Source organism: Gopherus flavomarginatus, chromosome 4, assembly GCF_025201925.1.
Source record: "Gopherus flavomarginatus isolate rGopFla2 chromosome 4, rGopFla2.mat.asm, whole genome shotgun sequence".
Classification (NCBI taxonomy): Eukaryota; Metazoa; Chordata; order Testudines; family Testudinidae; genus Gopherus; species Gopherus flavomarginatus.
Window position 1 is genome coordinate 108150428 of NC_066620.1, and position 21712 is coordinate 108172139.

The window sequence follows — 21712 nt, forward strand, 5'->3', positions numbered from 1 at the left end:
GTCTGTTTGTATTGGACTTTACAGCTATCTCTGTAATAAATAAACTGCTCATGCCATGCTGTTGTTTAGCATGTTTGCAGCTTTTTACACTACCGGCATGCAGAGGTACAGCAGTCACCCTTCCCAGCTGATTGCTAAGGCAGCTCCATGAAAACCATGGAAAAAAGGCCCACCCTTGCTTTTATGGATTCTGAAAACACGCTGGCTACATATTATGGCACAGCTTTTTGCGACAATTGTGAAATCCTCCACTCAGGCGTCCTCTCTCAATTTCATCTTCAAAAGGAGACCAATAATTATTTCCTTTTACTATCAGCGTTTTTCACTACCACTTAGTTTATTTATGTATTTTTATTGGTTAAATGCATCTATCCTATGCTGTAGCCACATAATTCATTGGAAGTCCCAAACTTGGGGACTTGGATCATGATCTTAATTTATTTAATTTCTGTGTTGATTTATTTTTAAAATTTTTATTTTTATATGCAAAATTAATGTAAACCTTTAACACAGGGCTCTGGAAATATTAACTAATCCTCACAGTGCCCCTAATGAGAGAGGAATTATTACCATCGTTTCATGGGCGGAGAAACTGGGACACAGAAATGTTAGGGCGAAGGTTTTCAAATGTGGGTGCCTAGACTGAGGGATCTAAAGCCAGATTTAGGCACAGAAATTAGTGGCCTGATTTTGAAAGCACGTTGACTTCAATAGCAGTTATGGGCCTTACCCTCTCATAAAATAAGGCCATTTCTTTGGGTGCCTAACTGTAGATACCCACCTTTGAAAGTTTTGGCCTCATGACTGCCTACTCAATGGCAGGCCTAAGATTAGAACCCAGCTGTCCTAACTGTGTGCACACTCAGGTAGCCTAAGCCACCTCTCCTGGAGTTAGATTTATGCAGTGGGAAAGAGGAAAAAGTAACTTCCATCAACACACATGAAACCTCCATCTCAATGCATTATATGTGTAAATGTGTATTCTATTTATTACATAGACTATCAGGGTTGGAAGGGACCTCAGGAGGTCATCTAGTCCCACCCTCTGCTCAAAGCAGGACCAATCCCCAGCTAAATCATCCCAGCCAGGGCTTTGTCAAGCTTGACCTTAAAAACCTCTAAGGAAGGAGATTCCACCACTTCCCTAGGTAACCCATTCCAGTGCTTAACCACCCTCCTAGTGAAAAAGTTTTTCCTAATGTCCAACCTAAATCTCCCCCACTGCAACTTGAGACCGTTACTCCTTGTTCTGTCATCTGCTACCACTGAGAACAGCCTAGCTCCATCCTCTTTGGAACCTCCTTTCAGGTAGTTGAAAGCAGCTATCAAATCCCCCCTCATTCTTCTCTTCTGCAGTATATATTCAATTTTTGATACGTATATGAATTATTGATAAAAATGGCAATATGATTTTACCTCATGTATCAGTAGAGATTTTAAAGTTTTATTTCTAATGAGGGATTATCTGGCCAAAATTGCAATTTTGAATGGTAATAGCATTTATTTCTATAATCTGAGTGCTTTAGATCATTTTCCTTCAATGGAATGCATCAACATGGGAGGAAAGATGGTCTCATGGTTACAAGGCTCAGCAGATTCAGTCTTTGGCTCAACCAAAGACTTTGTATGTGAGCTTGAGCAGGTCACTTACTTTCTCTGTGCCTGAGATTCCCATTTGGGGTATGGAGATTGCTAATTCCTCAACCTCACAGGGGTGTCCTGAGTATTAACATGAGTGAAATGATGAGTGTCATATAAAATGTAGACAGGTAGAAGTTTCTCCTTCACATCTGGATATAAGTTTTCTGGAGTCATAAAAAGCGCCTTACAAAATATGAGTATCAAAACATACATCTGAGTGAATGTGTATCAATTTAGAATACACAGTTTAAAGAGAGCAGTATGGATGTTATCCATTCTGAGTAGACAGAAATATTGCTAAGAAAAAAAGGACAGATTCAATGATAGATCTCAGTACACACATGGAAGGCATACCTGTGTGATGTCCAGCCCCCATGTAACATGCAGGGCTGGATTTATACCTTATGCGCCCGGAGGCACAGCATCTTCAGTGCTCTCCCTCCCACCTCTCGCTTACAGCTGACCTTCATGTATTCCACAGAAAATGAAACAAGAAGAAATATAAATGATATTTTAAATATTTATTCAATACAATAACAAAAATACATGTAACTAAAACAATCACCTAGGTAGCAGATAGGTGCTACTTTACTGCACATGCACATATTTCTTCCTTGACTTCTGCTCCACAAATGCACTAATGATATCCTCAGAGTCTGTGTCTTTTAAAAGTTCTCCTTCAGTAGTTAGAAGGGTCCAGGCTTCTGATCCTCACAAGCACCTCAGGGCTTTAGACCTGGGGGGAGCGCTGGAGCTCAGAGTTTCAGCCCCACGGCTCTGCTCCTGGTTTCAGCCACGCAGGAGGCACTGAGGCTCCGGGCTTCAGCCACAGGGCTCCATTCCTGGCTTCAGTCCCGTCGGGGGCATCAGGGCTTGGGGTTTTAGCTATGAGGGCAGCGCTGGTTTCAGGCCAGTGCTCCCCCTATTGCTAAAGCCCTGAGCCCCATTGTGCCCTTCCCCTGCTGCAACCTCAGTTTTCCTCTGTGGTATCTTCTAGTTGTAAGGTGGCCCTAACTGCGTTCTCTCTTGTCATTTTTCTCTTTTTGATTAGCTTTTGAGCGTAGGCCCTCCTGTTGGCCCAGACCGTGGGTATTTAAGGAGATAGATCTTTGAAAGATGTCAGAGCAGAGCGCAGGGGCAAAGATTGCTTAAAAACCTTTCTTTGTGATCTCCTCATCCATGAAGCAGCCAGGGGTTAGTATGGGCCACAGCGTAATATGAAGCAGCCACAGGATCCACGTTTAGGGAGTCCTCAGCCATCCATTTAGGGTACCTTTAAGGATTATTTGTATTTCAAGCAACACAGAGGGGTCTCAGCATTCAATGTCATCTGAGTTTTGGGGTTTAGCTAAAACGTAAAGAGCTGGTGGGATGAGAACTCGCAGCCGGTCATGTTCCCCTCATGATCTCCCAGTGGGAGGATAGTTGATGGAGAGAGGGCTAGGCTCACATGTATTCTGTTACTAGCTTCATAAGATCCTAGTGGTGATAACAGTTTGCCCCTTTAAGAAATACTGCCCTTTAAAAAACACATCACTATATTAAGATTTGACAACAGTGGAATGAAGGTGGGTGGTTATTGACAGATGGAGATGGAGATAGCACACAGCCTTTTAGTGCCATTTATTTTATTCCAGCTTGAAAATCATATGTGCCAAGGAACAGCAGGACTGTACATTGGCTAGAACAATATTTGTGAGCCAGGAAAGCTAGGGTTATACTTGTGTGTTATTGCTGAAGTTATGATTCTCATGCCAAGTATTGCACATTAGACAATTATTATGTAGGGAGTTGCCTGAATGAACTTCCCGGTAATCCTGCCATATGTGCCCTCACTGTGGTGGTGTGGAAATCAAGTCTGTCCATCCCAACTTTTCTAACCCTATCACTGCTGTAGCTCTTAGACAGCAGCAGCTTTGTTTGAAAAAAGGCACAGCAGGCAAGTCAGTCTGCACTGCCATATGCTTTCACATCACACGCTTGCTGTGTTATTCAGTAGGGAATGGTTGAAATCCCTTTGCAAAAGGATATGGAAACCTCTCTTGTCAGTACAGTCTCAGGAGTCCTCCGCCCCTATGCTAAACATAGCCCTTTATTTGAGATTATTCTCCAGGTTGCTGATTAAATTTTTCTAAGCTTCACCCTCTGTAGTTTTCGCAGTGATGATTGCGTCACACCCATCAGTTGTTATTTCCAGGTCCTCAATTTTCTTCTCAGCCTCCTGCCGTTTTAATCCCAAAACTTCAAACTTCCTGTCCGTGGAAACCATAGTAGCCTGGATTAGATCCAGCCTGCCAGAAATATCTGCTGCAGGCCTTGTAAAGAAATTAGATTATGCTTGGTGGACAGGGACCACAGCTCTAGACATTGCCAAGCCAAAGGTAGGTAAACCCTTCTAGGGCTGCAAGCCACATGTCACTATGCTGCCAAAGCCCTTGCTGATCTTAATTTATTCAAGGGCATATTAAAGTCACTTCCCACTCTCTTATGAAAATCACTTTCAGAGATGACAATGTTAAAAATCTTAAACAACACGGATGATTGGGAACAATGGAATACATCATAAGCAGCATGCCTGGGTGATATTTTTGTTGTCCCTGTGGATCTGCATGATGATCCCTCTAAAATATGGTTTAAATTATATGAATTTTTCAGTGCCTCGGTGAATTTGGTTTTGTTTCTTCATGTCTGTCTAACTCAATGTGTTTCTTTTGATAAAATTATTCCGGAACACTTACAATCACAATACAAATAGGAAGAGAAGATCTCAGGCACTTGTTCTATCTGGAGAGGAGCCTCTGCCTGCAGAAGGCGAGCATTTAATCTCTGTTGTATGCCTCCACTTTCTCTTGATCCTTGGAAAGCCCACAGTGTGGGCTTTGCAGAGTGGGAGGGGGTAGGGCAGAGTCAGGGAGTAAGCCAGCTGGGTTCCTTCAGCTTTCCCCCTCCCAAATATTGGGAAAGCAGCACAGCGAGTCAGGACATGAAAGTGGGCCAGATTTTCTTTTTATTCTAGAAGTGCTGTATAGGATACCACTCCTGAGACATCGTATCATGATGTGTTCCTGTAAAAGCACATGAAAACATAAAATTTGCAATACTGTCAGAGGGCAATAACTTAGTCTTTAAAGTATGGGAAATCGCCCCCACCACTCTAAGGCTAGGCTGTAGTACAGACTTTTGCTGACTTTGCCATGTCAATCAGGACATGATGAGCTGTCTTCTGTGGCCAACATAGTTGTGCTAGCAAAAGCTCCCAGTGTAGACACAGCTATACAAACAAAATGGTGCTTTTGCCAGTATAACTTATATCACTAGGTAGGCCAGGAGCTGGGGCCTGGAGTAAGCGATATCAATCCAAGCTGACGATTGGTATACATTCTGTCCACACTAGGAGCACTTTGCCAGTATCCTAGCTACTGGTATAGGTATCAAAACCTTCCAAATGAAGACCTGACCTAATATTTGTTTTATTTTGTAATGTATTCTTTTGTTTCTCTATCATCTCTCAACAGGCACCACCCAACATTTAAAAAACACAATTAGAAATATAAATAGTTCAGTAGAAATCTTTAGTTCATTAATTTTTCAAATTACAAGTTTTCCAACTAATAGGCTGTCCCACAAGAAATGAAGTCATTCTGTCAAGCCACCTAACTCATCCTTCAGACTCCATTGCCTTCATCTACAAACTCACAATCTCCCTGAAATTTCTTCAAGGCAAGATGGTTTTTCCAGGTTGCCTGCAAGGTTAATAACTCTGGACTCAGTTGGATCAAGGAAAGAAGTGAATTACACAGGGAGAACCCAGTTGCCAAGGAATAGTATATATGGAATCAAACATGTCAAGGGGTCAGTTAATATTTCATCCAGTGACACCTTCCAGTTCAATTTTATTGGCATATTTTTTTCATAACACTATCATTAAGTTCACTGTCAATTTTTAAAGAAGTGTTTGCCTCTTGTTATGTGATTTCATGGCTGCATTCCTCTTGAGCAGATTGGCATGTCTCTTTGATGGCAGGTTCACAGTTGGAATCCTTAAATCAATAAATCATTTTAGCGAGGTATTGAGCACATCAGATTTGAATTTTAAAAATCCACAGCCACAATTGTAACATCATAGTGGCCAAAACTTGATGTTATTCGCAAAGGATGTTAGAAAAATTGCTGTACTGTACTCAGTGTTACTTTTAGAGTAAGTCACTTTTTGATCAGGTTTTGGCCGAATGCTGCCTTTTTGGTTTAAGATATGAAAGAAAAAAGTTAAGGAGACAGACAATTGTGACAACAGATGGATGACAAAGAAGCTCCATCCATACTGTGTTTGAAATAATGCTAGTAACAACCACATTAAAAATAGTTGTTCTTTTTAGAGCTGTTCCCTGTACCGGTATGGGAAGCACTTTTTTTTCCCTGAGAGCCATCAGAATAATAGCTCTTTAATCTCACTCACTAGTCATATTAATAAGGAAAAGACTCAAGTTAGGTAGTCTGTGTTAACCTAGGAAGAAGTAGGGAGAGCTTTTAAGTTTGGGTTCTTTGATTGAAACCTCACTAGCAAAAACTAGATATAGCTACTGCTACTGTGGGACCAGATTCTAATGCTCTGATCGAACTTTTGTTTCACATGTAGCCCTCTCTGAAGTCAATGTGACTACTTGTGTAGTAAGGAGTTAAGGTTATTAGAATCTGGCCCTTCGTTGTACTGAGTATAGTTTCGCTGACTGGTGTGGCCAGGAATCTTTTTTCTATTCTTAGTGTGTCATAAAACTGCTCTGTAGACTGTTTTGAAGACAGCTCTATAGAACAGGTATCACAGCGGTAGCCATGTTAGTCTGTATCAGCAAAAAGAACAGGAGTACTTGTGGCACCTTAGAGATTAACAAATTTATTTGAGCATAAGCTTTCATGGACTAAAACCCATTTCATCGGATGCATGCAGTGGACAATACGGTAGGAAGATATACTGTATTTTCCATTGCATACATCCGATGAAGTGGGTTTTAGCCCACGAAAGCTTATGCTCAAATAAATGTGTTAGTCTCTAAGGTGCCACAAATACGCCTGTTCTTTTTGCTCTATAGAACAGTTTTTCTTGCACGTTTTTGTTTTAAAGCAAAATCCTATTCTCTCATTTAAATATGGCTGTTACTAGCAGTATTACAGCTATACCGTGGACAGTGCATTTCTGCTTTCCATCTGTTGTCTCATTTATTTTTTCAGTCTGTCTCCTTACTTTCAATTGTCTCTTCTCTGTCTCAGTTTATCCAATTTTCCAGGCTGGCGGGCCATTGCAGTATTATTGCTGTCCTAATGGCTGCAGAAAGAGTGGTGGAGCTCTTCGCTAAATGGTTTTTCTGTTGTTGTTGTTTTTGTCTTTTTTAACAATGCTGTTGCCTTTGTGCTTTCTTTGCTTGTTGTATCATCTTGGTAGATAAGATGTTTGCGTAACATGCATTTTGCTGTAATTGTTTAGTTTCGGCAAACATTTATACTGTATTGTATTTTACACAGCTCATGTGCCTTTGGGACAGTAATAGATTGTAGTCTCAAAAAGAGACTGGGTTAGATCTTTGCCCCCCACTCTGGATGCTTTGGGCCACTCTGGCAGCATAAAGCAGCCAGATCCCTGTGATAGGGGATGTGTCTGGGAGAAAGAGGCCATGGGGCAGCCTTAGTCTTTTGCGATTATTGCCAAGGACTGCCTGGTCCTTGAGAAATGCAAAGGTATATTAAAGCCATATTTGCTCCCCATCCATTATCTTTTGGTGGGAATAGCATGGCTGGACTCAATTTTCTAGCCTATTGACTATAAATTGCTACTGAAGTTAACAGTCCTGCTGTTTGCAGTATTCTTTCTCTTTCCCAGTAATGTGCAATGCAGGAATACTCCTGGGAAACTATACGTGCCTGGGAGTTGCAATGGATTATATTAATGGTTGGAACTCCTAACTTGAAACTCACAGCATTTCTTCTACTGGGCAGTGGGTTCCCCATTCCCTCTGTGAAAGAGGTTGGGGGTTTCATCTGTGGATCCACAAAGATCTGCTTGGATCTCTGGAACCCACTAGAGGCCAGGAATTTCTGCCCAGAGGCCTCTTGCCTCCACTTTTCTTCATTGCCCTCTTCTACCATGATGGCTTTTGGCACCCTCTGGGCAGTAGGGGCTGGATTCACAAAGAAAGTTAGGCCGACATTTAGGTGCATAGAAAATCCCTGGGATTCACAGAGCCTGGGTTTGGCACCTAGGCTCTCTATACAATGAATGGGGAGAGAGAGCCACCTCAGAATGGGGTCCACAAAAGCCTCGCCTAAGGTAGCCAGTGGAAAATGCCAACCAAAAGGGTATATGCTAAACGCTGCCTGTCTTCTGGAGTCAAGCACCTCATCCAGGCTGCAGGGGAGGCACCTCCCTCTGCTTTGGGTTCACAACTACACATCTTTTACAAAAGAAGGGCTACAGAGCCATTCTTATATACTTACTCTCTGTCTGCGGCCTGATGTCTCTGTAGCCCAGTGGTTGATGCACTCACCTGGCATGTGGAAGATCCAGGATCCCCTGCTTCAATGACTTTTTTTAAATTATTTCTCCACAGTGGAACAGCTTCATGAGAGACTGAAGAAATCCCACATCAGACTATCCCATAGCACAATGGTTAGGGTACTTATCTGAGAGGTGGTAGATCCCTGTTCAAATCCTTTCTCCCCCTCAGGTTGAGGGGAGACTTGAACTGGAGGTCTTCCACATCCTAGTTGAGTACTCTAACCCCTGAGCTAAAAGTTATGAAGGATATGCTCCCTCTTACTCTCTTGTTTTGTGTAAAATTGGCTGTAAGGACTGATCCGGATTGGGCCCCACAGGCGAGTTCGGTGGAGGAATGCGTATCTTCCCCTGCTTCGTGCATTTCTTTCAGGCTTAGACATCTAGACACATGGTGTGAGCACATAGTGCAAATGCTCGAAATCGGGATCATAGGTGCCTAGGGAACATTAACTGCAAAAAATTAGGTGCCGAGTGATTTTAGGCACTTACAGGGTTTGGCAGCAGCTGGGAGGGGGTTTTGTGAACCTCAGTGGGGCCTGATTCTGGGATTTAGGTACCTAAAGTGGCAGTTAGGTGTCTCCGCCTTTTTGAGAGCCCAACCCTGTGTGTGTATGTATGTTCAGCAAAGGTAGAGTCCCTGAATATTTGTCATTTTTGCAGGCCAGATGAATTGAAGCAGACTATTATAGGTTTTTGCTGAATTAACCCATAGAAGTATTTAAAGAAAAGTAATGTACATCTTTAAAGTAGAGTTTAGCTCATTCTTTTCTTGATGGAACAGTTGGACTAGGAGCCCAGTCCTACTTTCCTCACTCAGGCTAATCTCCTGTTGTATCTGAGCCTCAGGCAAAATTTCAGCAAAGGATCCCTGTTCAGAAAAGCACTTACACACATACTTAAGTTCTGTTGACTTCAAGCTTTAATGTGATCTAAGCACATTCTTAAATGTAGCTATGTCTACACTACCACTTATGTCAGTATAACATATTGTCACTCAGGGATATGAATAAGTGACATAAATTATACCAACCTGAGCACTGGTGTGGACAACGCAATTGACATAAGTGCTGCTGCTCATTGGGATGGATTAATTAAGTCGACAAGAGAGCTCTCTCTCCCTTCGAGTGGCTACACTAGAGAGATTATAGTGGCGCAGCTGACTACAGATGGACTTAAGCACATGCTTGAGTGTTTTGTTGAATTGGAGCCTGAATGAGGAAAACAGGATTGGATCTTTAGTCAGACAGTCCTACGGTTACCTCTCCTAGAGTTTTCCTGTTGACTTCCATGGGAGCAGGGTTGTGCCCTAGAGACTGGAAAGAAGGTGATACAGTGATTATTGATTATATACAGGCTACACCAATTATATTTTGTTCTTCTTGTATCCTAAAAAGAGATTTTGCTTTCTCACTATTGCCAAATTCAAGTAATGTTTGAGTCTTGATCAAGTCAACATCACTTTATGGGAAAACCACACCAAAACATATTTTTCTTTAGCAAAATGCACATACTATAATTGGGATCTCTCAGATGTAACCATCATTCCCTTAAACAGGTCTCTCCAACAGCTGTATTCAGGCCTAGCTGCCATTCTTATTTCTTGAATATTGGTTCCTGTACTGTCAGAGCACCTGAGCCATTAGAAAGCATTGATTAGCAGCAATCAACGGAAATGATAAATTTAGATAATAAAATAAGGAAATCTAAAATAATTTGGGATGGACTGAGTAATTTATTAACACTTGAATTTATTTAAAAACCAAAAACATAAACCCGGCCTTGTTTTTTTTTTTTTGTGGCCAATCTTATTTTTTTTCTTGAATAGCCCTTCCAACTTATTTTCTGTTCCGTGAGTCAAGAAGTGAAAAATTGCTAACAAAATGGTTTGGTTAAGCAAAAGTTGGAGTCAGTTGCTGAGCCAAAGTGTGATTCAGGAGCTGAAAATATCTATGCACTTCACGCATACAAATCAAACACGGTTCTTTGGCAACTCCCACTGGGCTAGAAGCGGAGTTTGAAGTCATCCCTTCTCCAGCCTGCCATGTATGCATGTGGACCCACGCTCCTAACAAATTACCGTTTAAACTGAACACATAACAAGAGAACAGTGACATCAGTGCAGAGTGGTTATGGCTCAGTAGGAAGGTCCTCAGTCTCTGCTGCCATGCCTTTTGCATGTGCATTTACACTTGTGCAGTGTGACTGTAATCAGGATGGGAGAGTTTTATTTTCACCTTCCTTCGACATAAATGACATGTAAATTGGGAAGAGGCTGTGTGCCTCTCCCTGCAATGGAAACACGCTAAACTGACATTTAACCATTTTGCTGGATATCGTATAACAAAGTTTGCGTTTACATTTTTATAATCCCTCTATGGAGTCAGTGCCCTGGTAGAATGAATGTGCTGCTCTTTGCTTCAATCTGTCAGGTTGCAGGCTTGAAAAGACAACATGTACAGGTTCATGTTGTGTAGGCAGTCTTTGCAACCAGAAACTTAGGTTCAGATTCTGATCTTAGTTACGCTGATGTAAAGCCACAGTAACTTCATTGATATCTGTTTTGGAATTACACCAGTCTAACTAAGGTCTTAATTTTATTATATGGTGAAAAATATCTTAAATATCTGTGGGAAGAGCCTAAGTCCTTGGAATTCTGATTTTCCATGTTGACAGATTTTGGTTTTTCCTGGGCATCACACTTCCCTGCTATGGTTCTGCACCTATGGTTGGTAGCCACTGTCTCAGGGCAAGTTGACTTTTATTTGTGATGGAGACTGGGCTACTGCCATTCTCTGCTGTGGGCTCAAGCTCACAGGGCGCACCTGCAGGGATGCCCTTTCTTGTGAGATACATTTTGACAACTCAAGTGATTGTCATGGGTTTACAAGACACCTGCTGTCTTGCAGCCTGCTTGGTTGGCAGCCACAAGTGCCTTAGTTTCTTCACAGCGCAGGTGACCTTCCCCTCTCTCCTCCCTACTCCCGAGCTTATATGTCATCAGCTATGAGGCATTGCTGGATAATCACCCTATCCAGAGGAGGGCACACAAAAAAAGGCACTTCACCGTAGAGGCTCCTCAGGGTATCCTGGATAGGCTTTACTTGCTCTGTTTTGAATCATTTACAGTACTGGTTTTCAAACTGTGGAGTGTGCCCCCTGGACAAAGTTATCGGGAGCACAAAGTGGGGCATGAGACTGCGGCTGGATGGGTGGCTAGGGCAGGGCAGGGCACAGGGAGCCCCGGCGGTTATGGGGGGATGGGGAGTGCAGCCTTGCTCAGCCCCTCCCTACCCCCGCAGCAGCCTGCTGCTCTCCCCGTTCTCCCGTCCCTGACTGCTGGGACTCCCTGCACATTCTCCCCACTGCTGCTCTGCCCGGGCCTGCACAGTGAGGAGGGCTGTGAGGAGACCCTGGTCTGCTGTAACCTGCCGTGGGATCCTCGGTAGATGAAGCCAGCTGGGGCCTCTCGCCACCCCACGGGTGACCTGCCTGTTTCCATTTGTGAGCCATTTTCTGTCCCAGATGGGTGGATGTTGCAGGGGAGGGGGAGGCACAGCAAAAAAAAAAAATAAAAAAATCTGTCTGATTTACAGCATCAGCTTTATGTGGCGCCCTAAAATGAGCTCTGCTGATACCTTTCCATGTTCGCTTGCCTTCCCACTTTCAGATGGTCGCTAGATGTGCTTGCTTTTTTATGCCAGCTGACTGTGCAAATGGCTGTATTTTCTTAGCAGTCGTAAACAAGATAAATGGGTTGCGCCACTTGTATATAGACACAATGTCAGCCATCACTTTGTCTCTAAGCCTCCAGCCTGGATAGTGAGGCCATGAATCCCGGTTGTCAACATCTAAACTTCTATTTGTGCTGAGGTTACAGGGCTATAGTTAGGAGGATGTGCTCTTACACTACTAATTTAGACCTTCGCTAGAATAAAAAATCTAGTCTCTATGGTAGCATGAAAGTAGTGTTCTGGTCAGCCAGAAAAGGGCACAGTGGGCAACTGCGGACAGAAAGAGAGTGTACAGGCAATTTGCATTTGACATTTTACAAAAGACTCACTCACAAAGGTTCCAGTGCAGATTTTAATGTAATCAAATGAATTAGCTTTTTACAAACCCTGAATGTAAACAAGACATTGAGGGCAATATAATGTAAGTGGACACTCTCAGGTAAAATTTGGCCCCAAGATTAGGTTTTTACAGAACCTAAGGACTAATAGAAATGTTTCCATTAATATTTTTACAATTCCAGTAGGCTTTTAAAAAAGATCTAAATATTTCCCGATGTTGTTTGCAATATTACAGCATTGTGCTAGTGTTGCCTTTCTGTTTTTTTTTCCTGACCTCAACCATGTATACTATGATGATAGGCCAGTATCAGTGGATGAGTATCATGTGTAATGTAAAACACAAATATGTTCTGCCATTGGTCATGTGCAGCTAAATGAAAGTGTGACATAGCTTTTACCTTCCTCTGCTGTCAAGAACTTTGTGCTTCCAGTCTTAGTTACTGCTGCTATCAAATTGTATAATTGATTAATTGCATCTTGTTTTGAGAGTGATAACTGCAAAAATTACTGAGGTGTGTTTGGTGTCTGAAGCTTAATGCACCATAATCACAATCATATAATCACAGTTGGACAAATTGTAGACCCTCTCTTCTCTCATCTGAGCTTGCAAGGCACAGAATGCTTTGCAGATGCCATGTTTATTCTCTGTAGGCGAGAGATGACAGCAGAGTGGGTCCACACCCCTTAGACACTGTATGGGCCCTGAGCTGTCTCACACAGCAGGGGAATGAAGATGGGCCATTCACAGTGAAAACAAAATGTTCAGAGTTTAGTTTTCAAAAGCTGCACCCACCCCCCCACCCCCCGATTTTGGTTTTTAGCTCCCCATCCCCTCCCCCCAAAAAAGCCAGAAAATTTTGAAAAAAATAAACATTTTCTGTTAATTTTTTGTTTTAAATGCACATGTTCATTAAAAATATCAACCAGATCAAAGGAATGTCAGTCGTGAGATTCTGATTAGGCAAATGAAACTGTTTTCCTTTCTGAGATGGATTTGAACCCCTGGACTAGAAACAGTAGACATATGCAATTACTAGTGCCCTGTACCAATTACTGTCCAGCCATGTACCAAACAATTTGATGACAGGATATATTTTGGGCCTAAACTAAGATAGTGTCTAAATTTGTCCAAACACTCAGCGTATGTTTGGAAATCCTTATTGAATCTTTTTCAAATGCTATTTACTGTACAAATACAGCAAAGGAAATTAGTTAAAACTTAGTTAGCCCCTCCCTGTGTTACAAACCCAGTCAGTTCAAGACTTTAGGCAAGTTGAAACACTGTGAAGGTCTATTTTACACTAGAAATTGGATCCAAGTTTACAACCAAATTTGTGGAGAACCAAATTGTAAATTTCCTTAACAGCATTGCAGTCGTAATGTAGACAGGGCTTTGGTTTCCTTTTGCACTTTTGAGGTACTTGCATACACTTACTGGACTTTTCCAAAACCTTCAAGTAATAAATGGCAGAATATTTGTTGTTTTCAGTAAACTTTAGGTTCACGTTAAAATATTTTGCAAGGTGGAAGATACAAAAGACTGTCAAACGACAAGTCAAGTGCAGTGAGAGAGTTTAAGAGGTAATACCAAAATCCCAGCTCCTGTTTATCCATCAAAGGAATTAATCTTTAAGGTCAGCTGAGACTATGATGCCAGAATTTCCTGATACGTTTTTATGTTGCCACCGAGGTGCAGCTTTATCAATTATAAAATAGTTTGTGGAACTCCCAAAGGGCGGTGGGGGAAGTAACCTGACAAAAAAAGTCTTTCAGAAGCAGACAGTAACAGTTATTACCAGTGGACTTCTGCCTGTGTGTAAAAACTAATCCCTAAATTTATGAGATACAAAGTTCAAACTGAAAAAAGAGTACGAGCAGTGAGCCATGCTTTGCTTCTCTCACTGTATTTAACTTCTGAGGAGATAAAAGGTGTCTTTAATCTTAGTCAAGTATCAGAGGGGTAGCCGTGTTAGTCTGGATCTGTAAAAGCAGCAAAAAGTCCTGTGGCACCTTATAGACTAACAGACATGTTGGAGCATGAGCTTTCGTAGGTGAATACATCCGACAAAGTGGGTATGCACCCAGCATCCGACAAAGTGGGTATTCACCCACGAAAGCTCATGCTCCAATACGTCTGTTAGTCTATAAGGTGCCACAGGACTCTTGCTGCTTTTAATCTTAGTGTATGTGTATGTGTTCACAAACAACTGCAGTAGATTAGAAAATGTTGGGCAGGTATGATCACATATTATCAAATTATCAGATTATTGTTGCATTGCTGTGCATGTCCAGTGAGCGGTTCTTAAAGGATGGGTACATCCATGCTTATTTAATCATACTATCAAAAAAAGCGGTGATTGCACACATTTTTTAATCTTTAGTCATTCAAGTGATCCAAACAAATTAAAAGTTGTTATTTTTTAGTATGGCAACAATGTGGTGCCTTAATTGGGCAATATAATTCTGTTGGACACATGCATTGTTTGGGATTGTTACCGACAATATGGCTTGGCTATTTCCTCATAGCACATTCTATACTTTAACTGCAGTGTTCTTTTAAGATGTGATTAAGGAAATTCAGAAGGGCTAAAATCTTGCCATTTTTCTTCAGTCAAAACTTCCATTCATTGAGATTTTTGTTTAAGTAAGAAGTACGGGAATAAACTTTCTAAAGTATGGATTAAGGACCTGATCCATCTCTAACCAAAGTCAATGGGAGCCTTTGGCATTTAGATCAGACCCTAAATTCTCCTCTGAGTTATGTCAGTGTAATTGCATTGCGTCCACTGGTGTATGTGAAAGAAGAGTTTGGCTCCCATATGTTAAAAGGCAAATTTGAAATCAGTAATAGAGAATATAGAGTTCCTCAGTGATTCCAGCTTTAATACTCCTTTTGCAGCTATTGAGAGGGGACAGCAGGGTGGTGTTTGGCTTGGTTTTGCATCGTGAATAATGTCTTTCACACACTAGGCTTTGTTCTTATTTACACTCAGGCCAGGTCCAGACTAGAGCTTTAAATCGATTTTAAGAGCTCTAAATCGATTTAAAGCTGTAACCGTCCACACTACAGAGTGCATAAAATCGATTTTAAGGGTCCCTAAAATCGATTTTGGAACTCCATCAAAACGAGAGGAGTAACCCCAAAATCGATTTTTTAAAATCGATTTTATGATAGTGTGGACGGCCATCGAAGTTAATGGCCTCCGGGACGTATCCCACAGTGCTCTAGTGGCCGCTCTACACAGGTAAAGGTACTCTTCTGCTGGCCAGGTAAACAGGAAAAGCCCCGGGAAGTTTGAAATTCCATTTCCTGCTTGCACAGCGTGGAGCTCTCAGCAGCAGAGAGAAGAATGCAGTCTCCTGAAAATAGGAAAAGAGCTCCAGCATGGAGCACACAGGAGTTACTCGATCTGATAGCTGTATGGGGAGAAGAGTCAGTGCTTTCAGAACTGCGCTTGAGCAGACGAAATGAGAAAACCTTTGAAAAAATTTCTAATGCCATGCGGGAGAGGGGACATACCAGGGACTCGTTACAGTGCCGAGTGAAAGTGAAAGAGCTCAGACAGGCGTATCAGAAGACCAAAGCAGCAAAGGGCAGGTCAGGCTCTGCCCCCAAAACATGCCGGTTCTACGACGAGCTTAACGCAATATTGGGGAACAGCGCAACGACGAACCCCCCCTTGTCTGTTGATTCAGAGGTGGGCGTTGTGATTCCTGCAACTACGGAAGATTTATTTGATGGCGATGATCAGTATGATGAGGAACAAGAGGAGGAGGCTCCAGCAGAGAGCACAGAGCATTTTATCCCCCCAAACAGCCAGGATCTTTTCCTCACCCTTACTGAGGTTCCCTGCCAGCCATCTCAAGGCAGTACTCCAGAAAATGAAGCTGAGGGACCATCCTCTGGTGAGTGTAATTTTTTTTACTAAAAGCTTCAGTTTAATGTAAGCCTTTTTTACTGGGTGCTTCAAATCACTACCTGTACTTAGAGTCACTGACCAAGTAGATTAAAAACCTTTCCTAAAACAGTGACCCATGAGGTGGTTTTTAGAAAAGTCTCCATTGTTACAGGGCGGATTCATCCTGCTTGTTCGGGGACCGCGAGAGCAAACCGCGGGAAGCTACTCTTCTTCCCTGCTTTGCTCTCGCGTTCCCCGAACAAGCAGGGCTCCTTGCCTGCGGTTTGCTGGGTGGTTCGGGGAACGCGAGAGCAAACCGCGGGAAGCTACTCTTCTTCCCTGCTTTGCTCTCGCGTTCCCCGAACAAGCAGGGCTCCTTGCCTGCGGTTTGCTGGGTGGTTCGGGGAACGCGAGAGCAAACCGCGGGAAGCTACTCTTCTTCCCTGCTTTGCTCTCGCGTTCCCCGAACAAGCAGGGCTCCTTGCCTGCGGTTTGCTGGGTGGTTCGGGGAACGCGAGAGCAAACCGCGGGAAGCTACTCTTCTTCCCTGCTTTGCTCTCGCGTTCCCCGAACAAGCAGGGCTCCTTGCCTGCGGTTTGCTGGGTGGTTCGGGGAACGCGAGAGCAAACCGCGGGAAGCTACTCTTCTTCCCTGCTTTGCTCTCGCGTTCCCCGAACAAGCAGGGCTCCTTGCCTGCGGTTTGCTGGGTGGTTCGGGGAACGCGAGAGCAAACCAGGGAAGGAGAGTAGCTTGATTACCAGTACAATCTACTACAGGGATTACTAGCCATTATTAACTTACCATTTTCTCCGGACATGGTCTGTGTGCTCCCCTGACCTGCGTCTGAGCAGAACTCTCTGTCCTCAGCCACAAGCAATAAGTATTAAAGGAATCCTAAGGTGACCTTTTGGTAAAGTAAAATGTTCAAGGTTCGGTAACAGGCACAGGTCAGTGAGGGGAGAGACTGTATGCATGGTTGTGTGAAATGTGTCTCTTATGATTCTTTTATCACTCTTTCCAAACCCCACCCCCCCACACACAGCTGCACATTTCTCCAGCCTCCCTCTCGCTTCTCATCTACGTGGGGGGGGTATCATAAGAAGACTGAGGAAAAGGAGGACGCGTGAGGACATGTTCACCGAAATTATGGCAGTAACCCGTACAGAGAGAGCTCAGCAGGGAGAATGGAAGCAATTGGTCGCAAAGTACAGGGAGGCTGCCAGTGAACGCGAAGACAGGAGGGACCAACGCGAAGACAGGAGGGACCAACGCGAAGACAGGAGGGACGCCAAAAATGATGTCAGGTGGCAGGAAGATCAGCGCTGGCGAGCAGCAACTCTGGATCTTCTTCGTGATCAGACTGACATCCTCCGCGATATGCTGCAAGAGCTCCGTGGTTTCAGAATGCCCCTACAGCCCGTGTATAACCTCCCTCAGTACTCACCCTGTCCCACACCTTCCAGAACCAGGCGTGTAAGAACGCGTGGGGGAAGGCTCTCTGCACCAGCCCCTTCCACCGCTGCGGACACTCCAACCAGAAGGCTTTCATTAGATTGAAAAGCCCTTTGTGTCCTGTTTTTTCCCTCCTCTAATGATCCAAACTTCTACCATGGCACCTTTGCCTATTTTTTACTCTCAGGTCATGCTATTAAGTCAGTGTGACTGTAGATTGGTAATGAACTAAAGCAAGCAGCTTTGGAAAGCTGCACGGAAGCTAGTTATCAGCATCAGGATTTGACAATTGGGGATATGGGCAATACAGGGAAAACAAAGAAAGCAGCCATACCGTAACCTGGTCCATGAGAATTCTTGTTCTGTCTTCTCTGATGCACTTTCTTCTTTCAAACCTCCCTCCCCCTTCCTCCAAACCTCCCTCGCTCCGTCCCCCATAGAACAATGAGTTATGAAATTTCATGCACAGTATTGTAACAACAAACATTATGCTTGATTGATGAAAGGGTCTGATTTTAAATAAAGAACACAATTCTTGTAACAAATAGTAGTAACTTTATTTTCAATAAAAAAGCAGTTAAGGAAGGTTGCAGGTACTGTGCCTAGCAGCAGACGGAAGCAGCTAATGGTGGAGGTAGGTAATAAATGGGAAATACAGAAGTATATGTTTTCCAATGGACAGCTCTTGCAAGTAACCTAAGCAAGCAATTGAGGAATGCTGCAGGCAAAGTATCTTGCAGCAGCAACACCGCATAGACGGGGAGGGCAGCAATCAATTGAAAGGAAAATCAGCATTCAAACTGTACCCTGGCCCATGAGGAAGCTACTTTTCAGTGCTTCTCTGATGCGCACAGCATCCTGGTGAGATCTTCTAATTGCCCTGGTGTCCGGCTGCGCATAATCAGCGGCCAGGTGGTTTACCTCAGTCTCCCACCCCGCTATAAAGGCCTCCCCTTTGCTCTCACAGAGATTGTGGAGCACACAGCAAGCAGCAATGACAAAGGGGATATTGGTTTGGCTAAGATCTGAGCGAGTAAGAAGCGTTCGCCATCTCGCCTTAAGCCTGCCAAATGCACATTCTACCACCATTCTGCACTTGCTCAGCCTGTAATTAAACAACTCCTGAGCACTGTCAAGGCTGCCTGTGTATGGCTTCATTAGCCAGGGCATCAAGGGGTAGGCTGGGTCCCCAAGGATAACAATAGGCATTTGGACATCTCCAACTGTTATTCTCTGATCAGGGAAGTAGGTCCCTTGCTGCAGCCGTTTAAACAGTGTAGTGCTCCTGAAGACACGTGCGTCGTGAACCCTTCCTGGCCATCCCACGTGGATGTTGGTGAAACGTCCCTTGTGATCCACCAGGGCTTGCAGAACCATCGAAAAGTACCCCTTGCGGTTAATGTACTGGGCACCCTGGTGTTCCGGTGCCAAAATAGGGATGTGGGTTCCATCTATGGCCCCCCCACAGTTAGGGAATCCCATTGCAGCAAAGCCATCCACAATGGCCTGCACGTTTCCCAGAGTCACAACCTTTCGAAGCAGCAGCTTAATGATTGCTTTGGATACTTCCAGCACAGCAGCCCCCACAGTAGATTTGCCCACTCCAAATTGATTACCGACTGACCGGTAGCTGTCTGGCGTTGCAAGCTTCCATATGGCTATTGCCACTCGCTTTTCCACTGTGAGGGCTGCTCTCATCCTGGTATTATGCCGCTTCAGGACAGGAGAAAGCGAGTCACAAAGTTCAAAGAAAGTGCTCTTACGCATGCGAAAGTTCCGCAGCCACTGCGAATCGTCCCACACCTGCAGGACTATGCGGTCCCACCAGTCAGTGCTTGTTTCCCGTGCCCAAAAGCGGCGCGGAACGGGTAGAACCTCACCCGTAACCGTCAGGAGCTCCAACGTGCAGGGGCCCGGGGAGTCAGAAAACTCGTTCTCCAGTTCGTCATCGCTGTCGTCCCCGCATTCAAGCATTCTCTCTTGCATTTCTGCATCATGGGTCAGCAGTGATAGAACGAGAATGCGTGAATTATTTACAGCATTCGCGATCAAGGACAAGAGCAGACCTGGATCCATGCTTGCTGCAAAATGGCGTTTCCCTCACTGCAGCCAGTAAAAACAGCGCGAACTGACTGTGTGCCGTTTACAGGAAGGGGGGGGGGCTGTACCCAGAACCACCCAGGACGGGGACTTTGATCCCATCATGCACTGGGCTAGTAACCCATAATTCCAAAGGGCAGGGACCCGTGCAGGAACTGTGGGATAGGTACCCAGAGTGCAACGCTCAGGGAAAAGATGGACGCCAGGGAACATGGACGCTCAACATCGATGTAAGTAGCCCTAGTGTGGACGCGCAAAATCGATTTTATAAAGCCTGCTTTATAAAATCGATTTTATTAACATCGATTTTACCCTGTAGTGTGGACGTGGGCTCAGTCTCCTTGCTATTGCCAGAGCGATATGCAGGGGACTTAGTGAAAAAGAGAATTAAGCCCACTGTTTTTACTATGTGGATTAAATAAGCATATTTACAACACACTGGGGAACTTTAATTAAAAACAACTCTCTGCAAGTGCTACAAGCGTCAGTGAAGTCAGTGAGCCCTGTTTCCACTGAATGAAATGGCCATGTTTCTAAGGGCGAAGTTGGAATTTATCCTTATCTTACTATGGGAAGCACATGCTGTGTATAGGGGCACCCAGGTTTTATTGCAGGATGGGGTAATCTGGAGCCATGTCATTTATTTTTTTACTTGCTAGAACTTTTTCTGCTCTACACTGTAAAAATGTCGGGTAAAATCTTGGCCTCATTGAAGTCAGTGAGAGTTTTGCCATTGACTTCAGTGTTGCCAGGATTTCACCCATAAAGACTGGGCCCTGACAGTTCAAAAGTTCAAAAGTAGCTCCTTGACTTTATATCCAAATTAATTTCCTAGAAAGTTATTTCGATGCTGTAAAGTGTAAGGGTCTGGAGCCAGAACATATGGTTTTTTATATGCTCAAATGCCTGCATAGACCACTGTTTATATTACTGGTTAGTAACACATTATCATTTGCCTGTTTGTTTTTGTTGCTGATAGCAAACATTACAGACAAAAAACATAAGCATATGTCTTTTATTACTAACTGGTTCCAGGCCTATTTCATCCTTTGGATTTTGGCACTGTGCTTCTATTAAACCACATCTGCATTCTCATAACAGTGGAAATCCTGTCCTTAGCCCATCCCCTCATGTCTAGGTATTACACTGCATATGGTGCAGCATGGAAAATCATGTCATTGAACCCTTTAAGCCTTTTCAACTCAGTGGTAGTTTTGCCATCAACTTATATGGGAGCAGGAGCAGGTCCTAAGACAGGAATGGCCAGAGTGTATCTTGTGGAGTAAATGTGTCCCAAACATGAAGCAGCCTCTGGCCACCCCTCAGCAGGCAGCACCAATGTATTAAAAATCAAGGCAGTTGTAATCCACTCCATTGTGTATGCAAATTAGATGTAATTCTTAGGCTTCTGGCAAGTTGCCAGTGTACCCTAAATAACCTCACTGTATGCACTGGGGCTCCCAGTAAATAGGAAGTATTTAACTCAACAACTGGAATTTAGTTAACTACTGGGTTGAAGCGCTGTGCTCAGGGATAGACTCGGGTTCACCCTCTCACCGCTGCACAAGCATGAATAAATTCTAGAAAGCAGTAAAAACTTCTTTTTGTCAATAACGTCAGCAGATCTGTGACTGAATACACACAGTGAGCAGATCTGTTGAGTAAGAAGGTGTGTCTTTTAAAGTCTGTGAGTTGAGGTATGAAATGGAAATTCACAACATACACTGGTGCTTTCTCCTCTGAAGATAGTTAATACAAAGCAAAAATGTGAATTTAAAAAATGAAGCTGTTTTTAAAGCTCAGGACTGCAAGGCAAAGCAGCAGAAATGAGAGAACTTTATGTTTCAACAGCAGCCAAATAGGGTTTTAAAAACTATTTTAAAATGTGCTTTTTTTGTTGTTTTTCTGGTTTTGGGCACCAAAATTTCCAAACTAGGTACACCTACTGATGTTGGCAGTTTTAAGTATAGATGCACTTGTGATGCACTTGTATACTTACTGAA

At 43.5% G+C, this 21712-nt stretch overlaps 1 protein-coding gene across 3 annotated transcripts in view; it reads left to right on the top strand.

Annotated features, from left to right (window-relative positions):
* Window positions 1-21712, top strand: part of HIVEP2 (HIVEP zinc finger 2) — a 173533-nt gene that overhangs the window by 84972 nt on the left and 66849 nt on the right. The gene's annotated exons all lie outside the window — the stretch shown is intronic.